The sequence below is a fragment of the Lissotriton helveticus genome, chromosome 3_1 (assembly GCF_964261635.1).
Source record: "Lissotriton helveticus chromosome 3_1, aLisHel1.1, whole genome shotgun sequence".
Taxonomy (NCBI): Eukaryota; Metazoa; Chordata; class Amphibia; order Caudata; family Salamandridae; genus Lissotriton; species Lissotriton helveticus.
In genome coordinates, this window is record NC_136061.1 from 604,283,608 (window position 1) to 604,304,744 (window position 21,137).

Genomic DNA, 21,137 nt, shown 5'->3' on the forward strand with positions numbered 1-21,137 from the left:
AGAGAAAGACCGTATTCTATATGTTTTTGGGCGCTTTCCAACCACCATGACGTGGGACGTTTTACTGTTCACACTCAGATCTAACGATTCCATGAAGCCACCAAAGGAGTCTAAAAGTCTCTGCAGCCCCTGTCCTGTACGTGCCAACAATACCGCGTCGTCGGCATAGAGCAGGACCGGGACTGCAGAGTTTCCCACAAGCGGAATGTCCTGAGTGGCTTTTATCAAATGTTTGTCAATGGAATTTATATAAAGTGTGAAAAGCAAAGGCGCCAAGATGCACCCTTGCCTTACGCCCCGCTTAGAGTCGAAAAAACGGGTGCATCCTCCTTCCCTATTTACACGAATGTTGGCCTTCAGTCCTTGGTGGAGAGTATCCAAAAAATTCACTAAACAAGGGTCAATTCCCAAGTTTTTCAGAATTGCCCACAGTTTCCCCCTATTAACCAGATCGAAGGCTGATGATAAGTCCATAAACCCCATGTAGAGCATGCCTTCTTTCGCCTGGGTATACTTGCTAATAAGCATTTGCAAGTTGAGGCATTGATCTAATGTACCTCTTTTAGCACGGAAACCATATTGAAGGTTAGAGAGAACCCCTCCGTCTTTCAGACAATCCTCCAGTTTTGAAAAAATCACTCTGCCCAAGATTTTAACGGCAGAGTCGATTAAGGAGATCGGTCTGTAGCAGGAGGGGTCACATCTCGAGCCTTTTTTAAACACCGGTATTATGGTTGATGTAGACCATGAAGGGGGAAAACCATTGGTACCAGCTGAGTTAAAAACATTAGTGAGCACCTTAGCCCATAAAGTTGGTTTTGTCATGTAAAGGTCAGCTGGCACCCCATCTGGGCCTGGGGCTTTGTTTTTGGATGTATCCCTAATAGCCTTTTCAACATCAGCCACTTCAAAGTGTAACATTCGGGGACTATTAATAGATGTAAAATCAGTTGGCGAAAGTGTATCCGTGGCCTCATAGTCATAGATCTTACTAAAGTGTGCAACCCACAAATCATCTGCGATTACACAGTCTAATACAGCATTCTCTGTACAGGAAAAATACGGATGATTAATTATGCCCCAGAATTTACTACTATCCTTCAGTGTATCAGTTGAACTAAGGTCATGCCAAGCTGTGTTTTTAATATCCTTCTTTCTAGAGGCAATGGCTTGCTTATAGGCGCTCCTCAGACTAACTACTGCCTCCCTGTTCCTCGGTTTCTGTTTCAGGGCGTGCAATAAGGCCTTATGGGCTTTAGAGCAATTACCATCAAACCATCGTGGGTGGTTGGATGCTAAGGATTTAGTTTTAGTTTTTAGGCCCTCATTGATCTTATTACAAATAGATACAAAAGAATCAATAATGTTAATACCATCGGCCGCTTCATCAAGACAGACTATAAAGTCTGTCTCTGCTTTGGAAAGTAAATCCAGCATAAATGAGTCAGGGACTACTTTCGCCCAGTTAAGTCTTCTGGATTGATCTTTGAGTTTCAGGGTGTCTTTGGTTATGCCACCGACATTGCGTCTAATAGTTATATCTCCTAGATCTATCGTCATGACTAGGGGGTTATGATCACTATATACAGAATCCTCAACTGTATATGAGGTGGCTACAGGGATCAGACCAACTGAGACAAATATATAGTCTATGATTGTGCCGGATTCCCTCGTTTTAAATGTTATTAATCTCTCTTCGTCCCTAAACCCATCTACCTCAAAGAGGTTAAGACTCGCTAATAGAGCCTCTAGGGCTTCCCCCTGTGGGGTATGTTCAAAATGTATAGCAAGGGATCCAGCAGGACCCATCTGCTGGTCCGCCAGGCAATCCCATCTACATGGGTGAATATTAAAATCTCCCATCACCACAATTTCGACAGAAGTGCTATGTAAACTTTTATATTCATTTAAAAAACGTTCTAGAGCCATAAAATTAGAGTTGCATACTTCTTTCTCTATGACATTATAAAAATTGATCAGCAGGATGGTTGTGTGGGTTAAACCCCCCCATTCTACAATCAATATATTATCAGATGCAAACTCCAGTCTATTAAAAGATCCTACTAGGTCCAAAGAGACCAGTAGTAACAAGCCTCCCCTTGGTCGGCCTCTCCGGCCTGGAACTGCCTTCACACAAAAGAAAGAGAAACCATCCAAACAGAAATCATTATCTAGGTCCCAATGGTTCCTGGAAGGCTATTATGTCATGGCATTGAATATAATTAATCCATGATGGGTAATTTCGTTTATTATGCAAACCTGCAATATTCCAACTTAAAAATTTTCGTGAAGTTTTATTGTCTAGTAATTGTCTATTATCCCCGTTACTTGAAACGTGGTTATTTAGTCAATCATTAGATTCCATATCGGTCAGTACTGAGAATCTATTTTCTGTAGTGGTCGGTATAAGAGAATCATTGACTGGGGGCGGGTTTTTACTATGTTGCACTGTAATCCAACCACCCTGTCTAAGCTCAGTCTGTCTTGCCTGATAGGAATATTTGGGTGTGTAAGGCTTCCCTGTAAAACACGTAGGTGGTAGGGTCAGCCTATTCAAGTGATTAACTGGATAGATGTCAGGTGGATAGAAATAACCCAGTGGTAAGGGTCTAATACAAGTACCTTTAAGTTCAGAACCGTCCCAAAGCAGTCTGTTTGCAACATTAGGGAGGTTAAAATTGATAACCACACAATCCCCAGATAGGCATTTACGCCGTCTACCTACCCATTCTGCCCGTCTTGCAGAAATGATGTTCTTAGAAATGTCATTTCCCCCACTACAGAATTGAGAGCACCAATTTTGAGTCCTAGCCAATAGATCGTGATCAGTTTCTATCATACCAGGTCTCAAAGGTGGAATTCCAGTTAAGACAGCTACTAGAGGGGCCGCATCAGGGGGAAGGTGCAAAAAGCGGTTCCTATTCTGGGGAGGTTTGCTAGGGGGAAACGGTGGTGAGCTTGTCTTCATGTCACCTGCTTGAGGTAGTACTTTGTCGGGCATACCCTGCTGACCCCCAGGGAATGTCTGAGATTCTCTAGACTCTCTAGACTCCACAGCGTCATCACAAATCTGACTCACAACTGTTTCATTAGCTACACACGGCCCAGAAAGAATGTTGGGTCTGGTCCCCCGATCCTTCTGGACCAATGTCGTATTAGTTTGTGCTTTATACTCTTTAACGAAATTATCAAGATTTTTACATTTGTCCAGTAGTCTGTGTACACAGGAGTTAAGAGTATCCACAATATCTTTAGCAATAGCAACAAGGGCCGGCTCTAGGCGGGACTCAAACATCCCCTCCACTAATTCAGCCATGTAGTTCATGGCCCTTGCATCAAATGGAACGACTGAATCGGCCAGGTCCGGGTCCAAAGTAGTCTTGTTGTTTTTAATGTGACCTTTCTTTGCAAGCCTGTGTTTTGCCTTTACCCCCGTACGTTTATGTTCTTGTGGGGGTACCGGTCCACAGTCATGTTCTTGTGCCATAAGGGATGATACTTCTGATGGTATGGGGGCCTGAGGTGGTTGTACAATAGCAATAACGGGCTCAAGGGGGACAGGGGCTGCACTGATTAGAAGTGGGACATGTTGTGAGACAGTAATGGAAGAATCCCTGGAATCAAGGCCAAGCTCCTTTTCAGCTATGGCAATTTCCTCATTTAAGGCTCCCACAGCAGAAGTTAGATAAGAGATTATGGTGTCTTGTTTCTTAGCCACCTTAGCCACCTTAGGTTTCTTACCGTCCTTGTCGTTATCCTGTCTCATTAGCTTACGTTTCCCCATTACGGCAACCAAAGGATATGGCCTGTCCTGTCCTCTGTCGTCCCCTGACGGCCACAGACGGCCCGCCCTCTGCCCGGGCTCCGCCCGGGGCCGTCCGCGCGCGTCCGCGACGCGGAGGAAGCTGTTCCCTTTTGTGCGCCTCCTGGCGCTTTCCACAGGAAGAGGAAGCGGTGTGGTTGCAGAGCAGGCCGGGAGCTGTAGTCCAATTACAGCATCAGGAACCCAGCGGCGCTGCGTGGTTTTGCCTGTCAGCGTGCAGCAAGCGGTAAAGCGCTGTGACCCCTCCTGGAGCCGGTGTGCACTCAGCAATGACCCCCGCTGTCAGGTCAGTGCAGCGTTCAGCAAGCGGTAGAAGCGCTGTGACCCCTCCTGGAGCCGATGTGCGCTCAGCAATGACCCCCACTCCTCTGTGGAAGCTGTTCCCTTTTGTGCGCCTCCTGGCGCTTTCCACAGGAAGAGGAAGCGGTGTGGTTGCAGAGCAGGCTGGGAGCTGTAGTCCAATTACAGCATCAGGAACCCAGCGGCGCTGCGTGGTTTTGCCTGTCAGCGTGCAGCAAGCGGTAAAGCGCTGTGACCCCTCCTGGAGCCGGTGTGCGCTCAGCAATGACCCCCGCTGTCAGGTCAGTGCAGCGTTCAGCAAGCGGTAGAAGCGCTGTGACCCCTCCTGGAGCCGATGTGCGCTCAGCAATGACTCCTCTCCTCCGTGTTCTCTGTGATGTCTGGCCATTCCCTAAAAAAGGAACCCCTTGTTGGAAATTGGGACCTGACTGATGTTGTGTTTGGTGATTCATGATCGGTGGTCCTTGGAAATAGGGGTTCATCCATCCTTGAAAATGAGGGTTGAAGGGTTGAAAGGGCATTCCTTGGTTCCCCATCTGGAAGAACGGGGGTCGCCATGAATTACGGCCTAGTCGGTTGCTTCTTCTGTTGTAGTTTTGGTTCCTGTTTGGATTGTGCGAAACATCTCCTCCTTGATCTGACCCATTGCTGGAAACGGCACTGTTTGACGCATTGCCGTCTGTTTTGTAATCCTTGCTACTGTAAGGATGTATTTTCTCAAAGGAGAATTTTTTAAGTTCTTTTGACAATTTCTGTAACTTTGTTTGGGTCAGATATTCATGGGTATCGCTCATTTCTTTGTTGATTTCCTCCAATCTTTTCTTGTATATTGTGACATTCACAGTGTTGTTTAATTTTGTCTCCAATATTTCGATTTTCACCATTAATTCATCTGTCAGTCTGGTTGCCGTCTTGATGATCAGGACTAAATAGTCTCTGGTGCACTTCCATGAGATTGCAGACCAATCTCTTCTAAAGGGTAAGTCCTTCAGGAAAATTCTCGGCGCATTTGTAACCCAGAGTCCCCTGGGTGCCGCATTAACTCTCAAGTACTCAGTCATTATGATGCCGTGAACGGCTGTTCTGACTTGTTCTTTCTTGATTTCCGTTAGTTCGTCCCAATCTGTAGAGCTGGAAAGGGTCTGAGTGAGGTCACTGTTCATAAACAGTGCCGGTCTAGCCAGTATTGCTAGGTGGTTAGGTTAGTCAGCTTACATTCCTGCAAGATGTCCTTCAATATAAATGGCAGGTCCTGGAGTTTTTCAAGTATTGGGTGACAAGTGCAGGAGTGAGTTGCCTTACTTGAGCAGACTTGTTCTGTTAGGATGTTAAATGTACCAGCCATTACGTCAAGTTTGTTGTTTATGCCAGCTATATGTTCGGCTATTGAGCCCATTAGGTATATTTGTACGTCAAGTTTGTCCAACTGCATATTTAGGGTTTTTATCGAAGTTTCCAATATGCGTCCCAGTGCCTTGTGTAGGGTGAATATGGACTGTAAATTACTTTTTTACATCCAATTCAGCTTCTGATTGTGTGCTATGGTCTTTGTTATAAGTGGTGGCCGGGTCCGGGTCAGTCTGACTGCTTGGCAGTTTTGTATATTTCAGTTCTTGGGTTGGATTGGATGAGACCACTGACTCATTGTCAGTGAAATTACTCTCCCACCCTCGCAGCTCCACCATTAAGTGAGGTGCCCCTGCCCCTGCACTCTTGAGTGTTAGTGATCGAGGCCCTCCTCCACCCACAGGTTTCCCTGCGCCTCATCCCTGGTGGTCCAGTGGACCTCTGTCTCCTTTCTCTCACTCTGCTCCTTCACTCGTTTTTCTACCCTTTCTATCTTTCACCTTTCTGCACCTCTGCTCTTTTGTGCCTTATTTCTGCCCATTTTCCCTTTCTCTCCCTCTGCTCCTTCACTCGTTTTCACTCGTTTTTTCTACCCTTTCCATCTTTCACCTTTCTGCCCTTTTCTGCATCTCTGCTCTTTTGTGCCTTATTTCTGCGTATTTTCCCTTTTTTCTTTATCCCTTCTTTCCTCCCTTTACCTTTCCCCGCCGCTGCTGCCCACGCGGCCCCTCACCCCCCAGCGCGACTGGCCCAATCCAGCTCCTCTCCCCGCTCCCGCCTCCCAGCTGTCCAGCCCTCCCCGACCCCTACTTAATGGCGGCTCCTGCGGGGACAGGCGAGCAAGACCACTGACTCATTGTCAGTGAAATTGCTCTCCCACCCTCGCACCTCCACCATTAAGTGAGGTGCCCCTGCCTCTGCACTCTTGAGTGTTAGTGATCGAGGCCCTCCTCCACCCGCAGGTTTCCCTGTGCCTCATCCCTGGTGGTCCAGTGGACCTCTGTCTCCTTTCTCTCACTCTGCTCCTTCACTCGTTTTTCTACCCTTTCTATCTTTCACCTTTCTGCACCTTTCTGCATCTCTGCTCTTTTGTGCCTTATTTGTGCCCATTTTCCCTTTCTCTCCCTCTGCTCCTTCAATCGTTTTCACTCGTTTTTCTACCCTTTCTATCTTTCACCTTTCTGCACCTCTGCTCTTTTGTGCCTTATTTCTGCCCATTTTCCCTTTCTCTCCCTCTGCTCCTTCACTCGTTTTCACTCGTTTTTTCTACCCTTTCCATCTTTCACCTTTCTGCCCTTTTCTGCATCTCTGCTCTTTTGTGCCTTATTTCTGCTTTATTTCCCTTTTTTCTTTATCCCTTCTTTCCTCCCTTTACCTTTCCCCGCCGCTGCTGCCCCCGCGGCCCCTCACCCCCCAGCGCGACCGGCCCAATCCAGCTCCTCTCCCCGCTCCCGCCTCCCAGCTGTCCAGCCCTCCCCGACCCTACTTAATGGCGGCCGCGGGCTGCGGTCGCGCCGCTGGTGCACCGAAGGCGCGTCAAAGGCAAGCACGTCTGCACCCGTCCGCGACCAGCACCAGGAACCCTAGACCTCCGCCCCGCCAATGCTACGACCCAGCAGCACTCCACGCACTCAACCCAGGCTGCAACAACAACTGCAAGCTAGCATCACCAGCCGACACCCATGGACCCTTCAGCTGTCACCGCTGCCGGCACACCTGCAGCAATGCCAAGAACACGGATCCAGCACAACCCGCCCACAAGAACACAAGCGATCCGAAGTCCCTGCAATGCAACCTCCTCAACGTCCGATCCCTCCACAAACACGCCACAGAAATCTGGGACCTCCTCGACAGCACCACCCCGGACGTAGCATTCTTCACCGAAACCTGGACCAACGCCACTTCGGGACCGGACATCGCCATCGCCATCCCCCAAGGATACAAGATCTCCAGGAAGGACCGCCCCACCCACCCAGGAGGAGGAATCGCCATCGTCCACAAATCCAGCCTCCGACTGAGCACACTCCCTGACGAGTCCATAGAACTGATGGAACACCTTCACTTCAAGATACTGGCCAGCCCCACCGCCGCCCTCCGAGGAACCCTCATCTACCAACCCCCTGGACCCCGCTGACCCTTCGCCAACTCCATCACGGACATTATCTCCCCGCAGGCCATCGCATCCACCAACTACACCCTGCTGGGAGACCTCAACTTCCACCTCGACAATCAACTGGACCCCAACACCACATGCCTCCTGGACAACCTCCACAACATTGGACTCTGCCAGATCGTGACCGAGCCCACGCACTCAGCAGGACACACCCTCGACCCCCTCTTCACTACAGGAAACTCCATCACCTTCAGCCACACCACCGAACTCCCATGGACCGACCATCATTGCGTCCACTTCACCTTCAGAACACCCACCATCCACAGACACCAGCACCTGCTTCCACAAAGAAACAGGACCAAAATCACCGATGACCAGCTCACCTCCTCACTCAACAACTCCACCCCAACCATCGCGAAAAACGACAACCCCAGCACCGCAGCCCGAACCCTGCATAGATGGATCTCGGACAGCACCAACACCATAGCCCCCCTCAAGAAAAACAACAATACCCGTGCCAAGAAAGCCAGATGGTTTACCACCGAACTTCGAGAGTCCAGGCGCACATGCCGCCGCCTCGAAAAGGCCTGGAGAAACACCAAATCCACAGAAGCCCACAACAACTTCAGAGCCGCCACCAACGCCCACCATCAACTCATCAGAGAAACGAGGAAAAAAGCGATTGAAGACAGAATCTCCACCCACGCACACAACAGCAAGGAACTCTTCAGCATCATCAAGGAGTTCGCCCAACCCACCAACGAGTCTACCGACATCCCTCCCTCACAAGACCTCTGCAACAAACTCAGCACCTTTTTCCACCACAAAATCAAGAGCATCTACGACAACTTCGACGAAGACAACCAACACACTGAACCCTCACCAACCACCCCCGACACCCGGAAACCAGCGATTGATGACTGGACAGCCCTCACCACCGAAGACACACTGAAGACAATGAAGTCAATCCACTCAGGGGCCCCCATGGACCCATGCCCCCACCACATTTTCAACAGAGCCGCCGACACCATCGCACCCATGCTCCGCCACACCATCAACCGCTCCCTGGCGACCGCCTCGTTCCCCGATGACTGGAAACACGCCGAGGTCAACCCCCTCCTAAAGAAACCCTCAGCGGACCCCACCGACCTCAAAAACTACAGACCCATCTCCCTGCTCCCTTTCCCAGCGAAAGTCATCGAGAAAGCCATCAACAGCCAACTCGCCACATTAATTGAAGAACACAACATCCTCAACTCCTCCCAATCCGGCTTCAGAAAAAACCACAGTACGGAAACCGCCCTCCTCGCCGCAACAGACGACATCCGCACCCTACTGGACAAAGGAGAAACAGTAGCCCTCATCCTCCTAGACCTATCAGCGGCGTTCGACACAGTCTCCTACCACACCCTAATACGCAGACTCTAGGACGCAGGAATCCAGGACAAGGCCCTCGACTGGATCTGCTTCTTCCTCTCCGGCAGGACGCAACGGGTCAGACTCCCCCCTTTCCTCTCAGACCCCACACCTATCACCTGCGGAGTCCCCCAGGGCTCCTCCCTCAGCCCGACACTCTTCAACGTCTACATGGCTCCACTTGCCCCCATCGTCAGAACCTATGGACTCAACATCGTGTCATACGCAGACGACACCCAGCTCATCCTCTCCCTATCCAACGAGCCCATCACCGCCAGATGAAACTTTCGAGAAGGCATGGAAGCCGTCGCCAAATGGATGAAAAACAGCTGCCTACAACTAAACACCAACAAAACAGAAGTACTCATCATGGGCCCAAACCCAGACGCCTGGAGCGACACCTGGTGGCCCACCGCCCTCGGAAACCCGCCAACCCCCACTGACCACGCACGCAACCTGGGAATCATCCTGGACTCCGAGCTCAAAATTAACCGCCAGATCAACTCTGTCTCATCTTCCTGCTTCCACACCCTCCGCCTCCTTCTTAAGACCTTCAAATGGATCCCCCTCGAACACCGAAAGACAGTCACTCACGCCCTGGTCACCAGCAGACTCGACTACGGCAAAGCACTCTACGCCGGAATAAATAAAAACCTCATCCACAAGCTACAGAACATCCAGAACGCCGCCGCAAGACTGGTCCTCAACCTGCCAAAACACTGCCACATCTCCCAGCACCTGCGCACACTCCCCTGGCTCCCCGTCGAGGCGAGAATCACCTTTAAGATGCTCACCCACGCACACAAGGCCCTCCACGGCACCGGACCAGCATACCTGAACAGCCGGCTCAAATTCCACGCACCCCAAAGGACCCTATGATCAGCCCAGCTCTCCTACGCCGTGGTCCCCCGCACCAGAAAGACCAGATCGGGAGGCCGCTCCTTCTCCTTCCTCGCGGCCAAAGCATGGAACGCCCTTCCGCTCCACCTCAGACAGACAACATCGCTCCCCATCTTCGCAAGAAACCTCAAAACCTGGCTCTTCGACAGACCCCCTCCTTGATGGAATAGAACCTGCACCCCCACACCCCTAGCGCCTTGAGACCCTTACGGGTGAGTAGTTGCGCTTTAACAAACTCCTGATTGATTGATTGATAATGTTGGAGTTTCTTACGGTGGGTGCGGTGTCTAGTGTCAGGGAACTTAAGATTTCTAATATAGATACTTTCTTTAGGTTGTCCTTGCCACGGTTACTTGCATGTGTAGGTAGTTCATTTACTAGTACCAGTTTAGTTCCACTAGGGCTCTTAGCTTGATTTTTGCTCGTTGGGCCTATGATTGGTGAGATGGGTAAGATTTCTGACTGTGAGTTGTGAATCGTTATTGCTAGATCATCCAGCGCGGCAAGCAGTAATTTATCGCTTGTATTGGGTTACTCCGTATCAGTTCCAGTTGTATTGGTGGACGGGCAATCCCTGTGCCTTGTGGTCTTATCATTATTAGTTGTAATTGATGTTTTGGGTTTCAAAGCCAGATGTAGGTCTTTTGTTTTCGCTAACCTCAGTTTTAGATTTTTGTTTGAGCATAAGGCCGGTCTAGGCGTTGAATGATTATTTGGGTGGACCTTGTCTATTGGGCCACTCAGATTATTTTTAAGAAGACTTGCCCTTTTACTGACTGGTCGCTGATTGCTAGACGTGTCAAAGTTCAATTTGCTGTTATTTGGTGTTACGTTGCTTGTATAACCTTCAGACGGGGTACCCAAGGCTGAATTTGAGTCTCGCGTTATTGCTGTTTTTTTCTCTGCGTCGGCGCCTGCTGCTGGTGCGTGTGTGTTTTTGTCCCTGTGGACTTGGGCTAAACATTGCATTGTGTGTTTCGTTGGGTCTTGAACTTGTTCCGCACAGTTATGATCCGGCTCAATACCGTTCAACGTTGTGGCTGTAGATGACTGGACTGATTGGATCGCTGATGTGTCCTTCTCCTCCGTCTTAGTGCTGCATATTTTCGGAGTCATTGGCTTCTGTAGGCCGTTTAGGGTAGTCAGCATTGAATAAATTACTGACATCGGATCTTTCATGAATGTGAACTTCCCAGAGGGTTTCACTGTTCTAAATATTGAGTAAGTGGGGGATATTAAGCTGGGGGGTTGGTCAGCTTGCAAGGAGTGGGCAGGCGATTTGGTCTTGGCCTTAGCCTTCTTTTTGACGGTTCTTGGTTTATTTTCTCTCAGCCTCCCGGATCTCATCCTTCCCCTCAGTTGGCCCAAAAGTTTGGTTGTGTTTTTGTGGGTTACTTGTGGTTTTTTTTTTTTTGTGATTTGTTGCTGCTAGGTCAGGTACTGGCAGGAGTGCTAGCAGGGGTGATTGCAAAGTTCGGCGGCAGCCTTGCACCTTGCGCCTTAATCGGCACTGCAACCCTTGGGGGGTTCCTACCTATCCTACTAGCCTAGTCCCAGGCGGGGTGCAATTCAGGTTGAATGCGAACCTCCTCCTTGCTGCTACACGCTTTATCTCTTCTGTTTTGCGGCAATTTAGAACGTATTTCTATTGTCTTTCGTGCCATTGTAAGGTGGAGTTATAATGACAGAAACGGCGTTTTAGGGCAAGTACAGGAGTGTTGTTATCACAGCGCTATCCCTTTGCTCCCAGCGCTCACACTACCTGCTGCCGCTGACAGAACAACGTTAGGTGGCGTATTCAGGAGTGTTGTTGTCACAGCGCTATCCCTTAGGTTCCCAGCGCTCACACTACCTGCTGCCACTAGCCACTAGCTCACAGACCTGTTCTCCCTCTGTTTTGATGTTAGTCTGCCAGCAATGAGTTGAGTGAGTTGAGTGACAGGGAGTCGCGGTTAGTGTTAATGTTAATGGTGTTGTTGGTGTTGATGGTGTTGTTATTTCCTGTGAGCGTGGTTAAGGTGATTCTCGGCTGGTCAGATTCAAATACCCGCTAGTTTGTCAGTTGGGGTCCATCGCCTTCCGCATTGCCCCCCGTAAGTCAGGGTGCTACTGACCAAGCCGGGCACTGGGTGGGGCGCCGCCGGTCAAACCGAACCGCTGTGCCCCCCCCCCCCGGGCTGTGGAACGGGGCCAATGGATCGGGGAGCCAGGGAACCGAAACCACGCCCGGACCGATGACCGAAAGGCAGCAGGCGGCAAGGGTAGCGAGTGGGCGGGTGAGCAGATGAGCGCAGCCCGTTCCTGCTCCGTTCCTCGCTCTCCGCCTTCCCTAGGCGTTGAAATGGGCAAAGCTAGCGGTCTCCCGCCTCCTACCTTCTTGATGAGGCCACTTGGTGCCTGAGAGCCCAGGTCCTCTTGGTCCGCTCTGCTTGGCCCCCCTCGGTCTTTCTTGTCTCGGGTGTGTGAGGGCTCCTCTCGGTGCGTCCGCCGACCGTTAGCCCGCTCTGCTCTCTCAGCTCTCTCGGCCCTCATCTCTCTGCTCGCTTGCCACTGACCTCTAGGCAGACCTGATCAGGATCCAGCCAGTTCTTCTCTGGCATAATATGTGGCCATCCGAACATACCTCTTTCAAACGAGCCATAATTGCAAGCTGTTTAAAATCAACTCACGCTCTCAAAATACCCAAATTTGTGCACAATTTCCTGACCTCGGCCAGCCCTAGTATTTCAACCACCCTAGGAGCCTGATTACCATTCAAATAAAAGCCTTGAAATAGAAGTGTATTTCGTTATTAGAGGAAATCAGAGTATCCTCTGAAATTGTGAAACCTTCAGTGTTGAGGAATCAGACGATTTTGACTAGGTATAATATGCAACTGTACGTATTCACAGTGTATAACCCGCGCCACAGATTCGTGTTGACCCACTTTCGGTTGGATATTTTTCACCGTTTAATTAGTTTCCCTACAATTAACAACTGTTCATTTGACCTGGGGAATTGCCCTTTTGATGATACCTCTCCACAGAGTACCACCCACATATTCTGTAAATAGTTTGCTGGGCTGAAAAAGCAACTCATCAAACTTTTACTATTACAGCAGGGTTTTGTACAATGTCGCCCAGCTTTTATATACTTGCAAATGTTACTGATTTTACACACATGTGTAGTAATGTCACGATTTCTGCTGCCCGTTATTAATTATAGGGAGCAGTTGTAAATAGTATTTGAGTGATCACGAAGTCGATGATTGTTTTTATACATAACAGCCTTTGTATTCTGTTTTAACTTGTATTCTGGATTTTAAACTTTATAATGGATGTATTGTGTAGCTTTTATGATTCACTTTGTGATTTCGAATAAAGCTCATTATTGATTCATTGATTGAGTACTTTTCTGATATAACATATTCTCTCATGCATTGCAGTGAAAATATGAAACTGCTTCATAGAAGGTGAAAGGATACACCAAAGTTCCAATAGCATAGAATATTGACGTATTCTCTTCTGGGGGTGATTGAAAAATGTGATTGATGTTCTCTCCAATAATTGGCTGTGGGGGCTGGCTCTAACAAGACGATGGTTTAAGGGACTAGTGCAAAGCCCACTGGGAGTGCACTGTAAACAATAGGTGTACAGACCACTTCACTGACAAGCAAGACGTAAAACACATGTTGTATTAAAAAAGGAATGTATACCGCCTACAGCTAACCAACCACCATCACTACCAACCCAGACATCAAAAAATTAAATCCAAAGTGAGAAGGGAGTGCCTAGCTGCAGTATATTTAAAATGTCTTCAAAACCTACTCTTATCAACATTATTCCACTTTATAAGATGGCAATACCAATAAAATCCTAAACTAAACTTGAACTATTCTCAGCTTACATTTATGAATCTCTCTCTATGCTGACTTTATTCACCACTACCTCCCAAGGATTCTAGCCTTTCTTACCTTTTTGGCGATCAGTGAATAATTTGTACATCCATATCAAAGCACTGTTGACTTTCCTGGATAATGAAGTGGCAAAATGTGCAAAAATGATGGACTGGAATGCAGTCCCCATTAGTTAGTAGTGGCTGAGATTAATCCAAACACTTCACCCATCATTTGTTTTTTTTGGAATCATGTCTTGATGTTTATCATCTATAGAATGTGTCAAGCATTTTTGTATCTTCATCTCTTTTGAAATGTGTATAGCTAACATCTGGCTTTGTCTGATAAAAGAAATCATTTTCATTATGAACATGTCATTTTTTAAAAATGTTTAATTTATTCCAAACCATAAAAGTTTTATAAAATATTTGCAATCATTCACATTAAACATACATTTCTAATTTATTTTTAAAAATTAAATACAATCTGCTTATACCTTATTTTGTCTAAACAATCAATTTTAATCAGTAAATTCAAACATTCTTGATTTAAATTAATCTTATATGATTTTTTATTTTTTATTTTTTATTGAAGACCAAAAATTGCAATACATTAAATCCATTAAAATCAATACATCCATAAAAATAATTGCCTTTAGGCATACAAACAATTATCAAAAATTCATATATATATATACATACAATGTCTATAGCTGGTGACTTTTACATGTCATGATATATTTTATGTAATTTTGTCCTTGACTATATGTGAATACAGGCATTATTTTAACGCTATTTATAAATTGCTAGGTATTTTACCAGTATTATTTTTAGTGTTTTACTGCTTATATTGATTGTACAGATTCTGTGTATTTTACATTGAATGTACTAGCAGTCTTTTTACCATGTCAATTTATTGTGGCCCAATTAGATTGTAGCACTGGCACTTTAAATTTTCACCCCCCACACAACTTAGCTGTCATGTGAGCAAGGCTCAAGGGAGCCGAAACGTTATGAAGCCGACAAGCAAAATAAATACTTAAAGAAGTACCGAATTTTGGTCCGTGCTTTGCTTTTCAGTATTTCTGCTAATGCAACTGCTGCGCATCGGGGACTGAGGTTAAGGCATATATATATATATATATATATATATATCACCAGACACCCTCCAAACGAAAGGACAGAGGCCACCACGGGGATCAATCACGAAGGCATCTTTATTTCAGAATTGAATGCATGACGGGCGTATGCATTTCGGCTGCGTGTAGCCTCCTCAGCGCCCAGCGTGGTAAGTGATGAAAAGTCAAAGTGCCACTGATTGACCTGAATGTTCAGCTGTTGAAATGTTCGCAGAAACGCTCCGCCCTCCTTAGTGGCCAATGAGCAGCGTCCCTGTCCTGAGATGCACTGCATGTCCCAGCATCCAACAGTTTACCGGGAATGGGCGGCCAAATGGATTCGTATTCTGCGAACGTAGCTATTGACCCCATCTCCTCTTTTTGCCGCGTGTCCAGAAACAATAGCCTTCTCCAGTCCCCAACTGCACAACCTTGGCACGCAGGACGCATCTCCACGGGGGTGAGTTCGCAATGCGTCTCTCCCAAGGCAGAGTTAATAACTCTGACACCGCTCTGTTATGTCCTGTTTGCCGAAGGTGGGTCTGATCAATTTCAATAACTTGAAAGAAGAAGAGGCTTGTCGCCGAGGCAACAAGCAAATGCCAGTATAAGATCAGTCCAAAGCTTGCGTGCAGGAGCCTCTGTAACATGCCGCTGGCAGGCATGATTAATATCACCAGACACCCTCCAAACGAAAGGACAGAGGCCACCACGGTATATATATTACCTACTGGCGGTCGCCAGTAGGTATATATAGTTAGGATTTTTTCTCTATGGGTTTTTTGAAAATTCTATGTCTAATAACTTTGGCGTTTGTGGACGGAATTGGCTGAAATTTTCAGGAAAATGGCACATTTTGTTTCTGAGCAGCCCTTGAAAATTTGGGGGGGGTTCGTCAAGGGGGGGCTGAGAAAAAAGGGGGGTCCCAAAACGTGTTTTTAACATTGAGTTTTCCATAGGGCGGTTGGCCTCACTTTTAGCCCGAACGGCTGAATGGATTTGCACGAAACTTGGCAAAATTGTAGGGACTGGTAGCCCGATGTGCCTTTTGTAGGTCTCAATATATGTGCTCCAGTGGATTTTGAGAAATTAACGTTTAAAAAAAGATATATATCTGTAACAGCGGACCGGGCAGCGCTCCAGGACGCGTACTTTTCGCGCAACGGAGCTTTGTGAAGCGAAGCTGATTGGTTCTCCGGCGTCTGTCAACATTCCAAACAGTCCGTAGCGGCCGCCATCTTGTCTCTCGGTAGGATCGAGAGACAAGAGGAGGCCAAAGCGAAGGGGCAAATGACCATAAGGGGGAATAGTAGATCCTCGCTGACCCCCTACGTTTGATGTGGAGGTTTTAAAAGGGCCCCGCGGGGCAAAAAAAATAATAATAATAATAATGGAACGGCTGAATGGATTTGCACGAAACTTGGCAAAATATTAGGGACTGGTAGCCCGATGTGCCTTTGCTAGGTCTCAATATATGTGCTCCAGTGGATTTTGAGAAATTAACGTTCAAAAAAAGATATATATCTGTAACAGCGCTCCGCTTCGCGTACTTTCCGCGTTACGGAGCTTTGCGAAGCTGATTGGTTCTCCGGCGTCTGTCAACATTCCAAACAGTCCATAGCGGCCGCCATCTTGTCTCTCGGTAGGATTGAGAGACAAGAGGAGGCCAAAGCGAAGGGGGAAATGACCATAAGGGGGCATAGTAGATCCTTCCTGACCTCTTAGGTTTGATGTACCATTTTGCCAAGTTTGGTGTAATTCCGTTCAGCCATTCAGGCTGTAGACGTATGTAAATGTCCTATGGAAAATTGCATGGGGAAAACACATTTGAAAGTGTTGAAATTTAGAACCAATTAAAATGTTACTTTGGTTTTGTATTTGTGTGTGATGAAAGTTAATTGGTTATGTATATATTTCAAATGAGAGGAAACCACAGCCATTTTGTGATACTACTGTCTGAGGTACATTTGTGAGGAATTTTTGGTGGTGAATTTCTGGTGTTTGATTTACACAGTACTAACACTTCTCCTACTTTTAAAAAGGTGAGTTGTTAATTTGTAAGGGGAACTATGTTGTACACTTGAAGATAATTTGAAAAATGTTTTCTGTTATTTATTTGCAGTCCTTCTGTTATACTAAATACTTGATAAAGTTAGTTTTATATTATGTATTACTAAAAACGATAAATGAAAGTGATTATTTTTTTCTGCAATTTACAGCAAGCAATTTCAAAATAAAATGGCTCACAATGAAGAGACCGTGGCAATTTCTTTTGAATTGTCCACTACATTGATTGAAATTGAGAGCACCAATAATGAAATATTGTCACAAGGAGGACATGACTTGTATGATTCCATTAGATTGATTGAAATGGACAGCACCAAGAATGAAATATTGTCACAAGGAGATGACTTGAATGATTCCACTACATTGATTGAAATTGAGAGCACCAATAATGAAATATTGTCACAAGGAGGAGATGACTTGTATGATTCCATTAGATTGATTGAAATGGACAGCACCAATAATGAAATATTGTCACAAGGAGGAGATGACTTGAATGATTCCACTACATTGATTGAAATTGAGAGCACCAATAATGAAATATTGTCACGAGGAGATGACTTGAATGATTCCACTACATTGATTGAAATTGACAGCACCAATAATGAAATATTGTCACAAGGAGGAGATGACTTGAATGATTTTTTTGATCAATCTCTTGATGGCGAATTTATCGAGTGTTTGGAGACCATAGAGTTACAAGAATCATCATTGGAGACTTTTCATGAGGACATTGCTGATGAGGACATGTTACTAGTTCTTTCAAATTTAGAAAATTCTGAAGAATAAATTTATATTTAGAAATCAAAAATTGTTTGAGACATTATTCATTTTTATTTTTAATTTATGAGGTTGTAGCGAAGTGATTGTAGTATAAAATGAGACTTATAGTATAGAGTGCAACATTTTTATGTTACATGGTAAGTTTACTCATATTTACTTCCCTTCTGCCACTATATTATCTCCAATGTGTATTTGACATCTCTTCTTCATCTCCGGCCTCCTTTCTCTCACTGTGTGTCTCCGATGCATCTTATCGCTGCTATTTTGTGTAATTACAGAAGAGAGTAAAATAAAATAGTTCGGAACGTGAAAAGGGGGCAAAGTAGAGTACTCCTCACCCCCTAGGCCTTTTTAGGCGGTCCCAAAAGGATCAGTTTCTGCTTTCCTGAGAGATTATGGTATGAGTTCCATATACCACAATAACTTGCATTACAACATGCAAGATATCTATCTCCTATTACCAACTTTTGGAGATATTCGCGCTAAGCGCGAATATCTCCAAAAAGTAACACCTGCCCTGAGCAGTTCTTAGCCATGTTATCCAATGGGAGGTGGATAACATGGCTAAGAGCATTAGCTCGGTAATGCATGAATATCACTGAGTTTTTAGCGATATTCATGCATTGCGGCCGTTTATTATCGCATTTGCGATAAACCTTGATAATAGCAAGGTTTATCTTCGATAATTTCTGACGATGCTTAGTGGTAAAAAATTCGTTGGTAAGCATCGTTAGCGATAAATATCGCTTAACTTTGGTAATATGCCCCAACGTCTGTTAACGTTCGATTCGAAGGAAATGAGGAAGTGTTGAAAAACATTGTCTGCGCCATCTTGCCTTTTTGGAAATGCCACACTTTTGTCGTGCACGGCAGCCATTTTAGATGTCTTGACCAGACCCACTCTCTGCACGCTGTCGATTCGTAGCATGGCTCCTCACCCACGCAAGCATCTTCCCCAGGCACTGGTCACCACCGCTCTCTGTCTTATGCATGGGCAATAAACCTCCCCCCATCTGCGCTGCTCTTCCCTGAGAATCACACTCTGTGCCCGCCCGACACCTCCCTTTCGCTCTATTCACTACCGCACCCTCTGACACTCCTCTTCCTCTGTGTCCGATTGTCCAGGCTATCAGCTAGCCCTGCAGATGTAGTTTATGGCCCCAGCTGTAAAGAATCACCCCTCTTCAAAGGAGTTATAGTAGATCAAGGCCCACACCCGATGAGATCCGTCACACCACACGTGTTCCTACTATCTGAAAACCATCCTGTATTGTGATTGGGGAGGGGACCGAGCCTGAAGCGGAAGATTCCAGGAATGACTCTTTGTACATCAAAGTTTTTACAATTATGTGTCACATTAAAAATATATAGCACTCCAACAAAGTAGTAGGAATATAAAACTTTAATAACATATAAATATATACAACAAAACAAAAACAGTAAAAACATTTAAACAACGAAGAGACCGTGGCAATTTCTTTTGAATTATCCAATAGATTTATTGAAATTGACAGCACCAATAATGAAATATTCTTGTCAGTAGCGGTCTGTTGTGCGAATAGTTCCAAGGCAGCAGAACGCGCTGAAATCTAGATGGCACGAAGGTGATGTCTAGTAAGTTGCCGCCCAGCAAATAACGGCGTGGGGCGCCGCGGGGGTGAGTGAGTCCAGTAGGCACCACAGCTATTCTTACCGGCATTGCAGAATTACTGCTGGGGACAATGCCTGTGCTGTAGCAGGGTCACAGCAGAAACAAAAAGGATTCTGTTGAAGATGTTGTTGGTTTTCAATTTGAAAACAGTTCTGGTGTCAACTGCTATGCTAATGTAGTGGTTAATGTTTTGTTTTCTCTAGAAAATGTAAAAGAGGGGGAGGCAGTCCAAAGTTCCGTTAAAAGGGCAAAGGAAAGGATCGGTGGTTTGAACTATCAGTCAAAAAGGGGAGGGGGTGCAATAATTTTTCCTACCGGGTCACACTGTGCTTTCACCGGAAGTGAGGTCTGCAGGATTCTAGTAATTCAAAGTGAGGCTGGCGCCAGCATGGGAGCGCCGACGTCCCGCGGATACAGTTTCGTCACTCCACGGGTGATCATGGCAGTCATTCCCCATCGGGGGTCGGAGACTCCCGCGGCTCCTCTAGAATCTTCAAGGTCGTGGAGGACTACGGTGGTGGAGTCAACCAGTGACCGGGCCATTTCTTTATGCTGGGCCCGCTCTTGCCAGGTCGACCGCCATTTTGAGAGTTCGGCAGCTACCGGCGATCGCGGGGTCACATGAGCGGACGGGCTCCACCCTGCCGGGCGAGACGTTGCAGCATGGCCACAGTGGAAGAACCCTTTTCCGGGCGCCTGGAGCGCTGAGGGTGCAGCTGGGAAGCCTCCACCTGGGGAGGCGGGAGAGGCCTGTTCGCACTGTCTCTCCCTCCCAGTGCACCCCACGGCGTCTCGCTTGAGATTTGTTATGGCCGGACCAGGCGATGAGGACGAGGGGGGGGGGGTCGGAGGCATGTGCAAGACATCCCCCCCCAGTGTTGTCGCAGCCATTATTCAAGAAAGAAGAAGTGTCCCGTCCGTCTTCGGGCCGGGCTTCCGGTAGATGTCGGCCGGACGCCCCTGGCTCTGGCCCCATGAACGGGTTTCTTGGTTTATCGGCTGCAGCCGGATCCCGTCGGCCTCGGCCCCCCGACCGTTGGTGGCCGGACCGGAAGAGCATGTGGCGGGACTACTTGCAACTCTCAAGGGCCACCGCGGCCGGACTGGGAGAGAGAGGGGAGGGTCGAGGAGACATTTTCCCCCCCTGCAACTGTTCAGCGTTGTAAAGGCAATCCCCTGGCCGGGTCCCGCTGGCCTCGGCCTCTCCTCCGGCTACACCCTACGTTAGGATCTCCTGGCCGAGGCGTGGCAGCAGGACCTGCCTTATATGGGCTGCTCCCGGCTGGGCGTAGTCGGAACCCTGCCCCACCTTGGAAGTTTCCAGAGTGGGGGCGGATGTTCTACTGACTTGCATTTTCCGTAGTCTATCGATTTTTTTGGCGTGGCAGGCGGTGGGACAGCGAGGAGTGATTTGGTTTCTCTTACTGTTTTTCTGGTCTCTCACCACTGGCATATTTTAACGTTTTCTTGTTTCTAGGACATTAATAGGTTTTATCATTACGTTATGTTATCGTTTCTTTGTTCGTTGTTTAATAAAAGTTCATGTTCATCAGTGGCCTACTGATTTTCGTTTTCCTATTCTTTTCTTTCCAGGTTGTTTCATGCTAAAGTTTCTGTTAACAGGATACAGTGATCACTTCGTTATTATTGCATATGTCCTTTTCACTAGGGGTGCTCTCTGGTCGGGCCAGATGACGTATCTCTAGTAAATGGTCCGGGTGAAACAGGTGCATCAATCAGTGGGGAGTA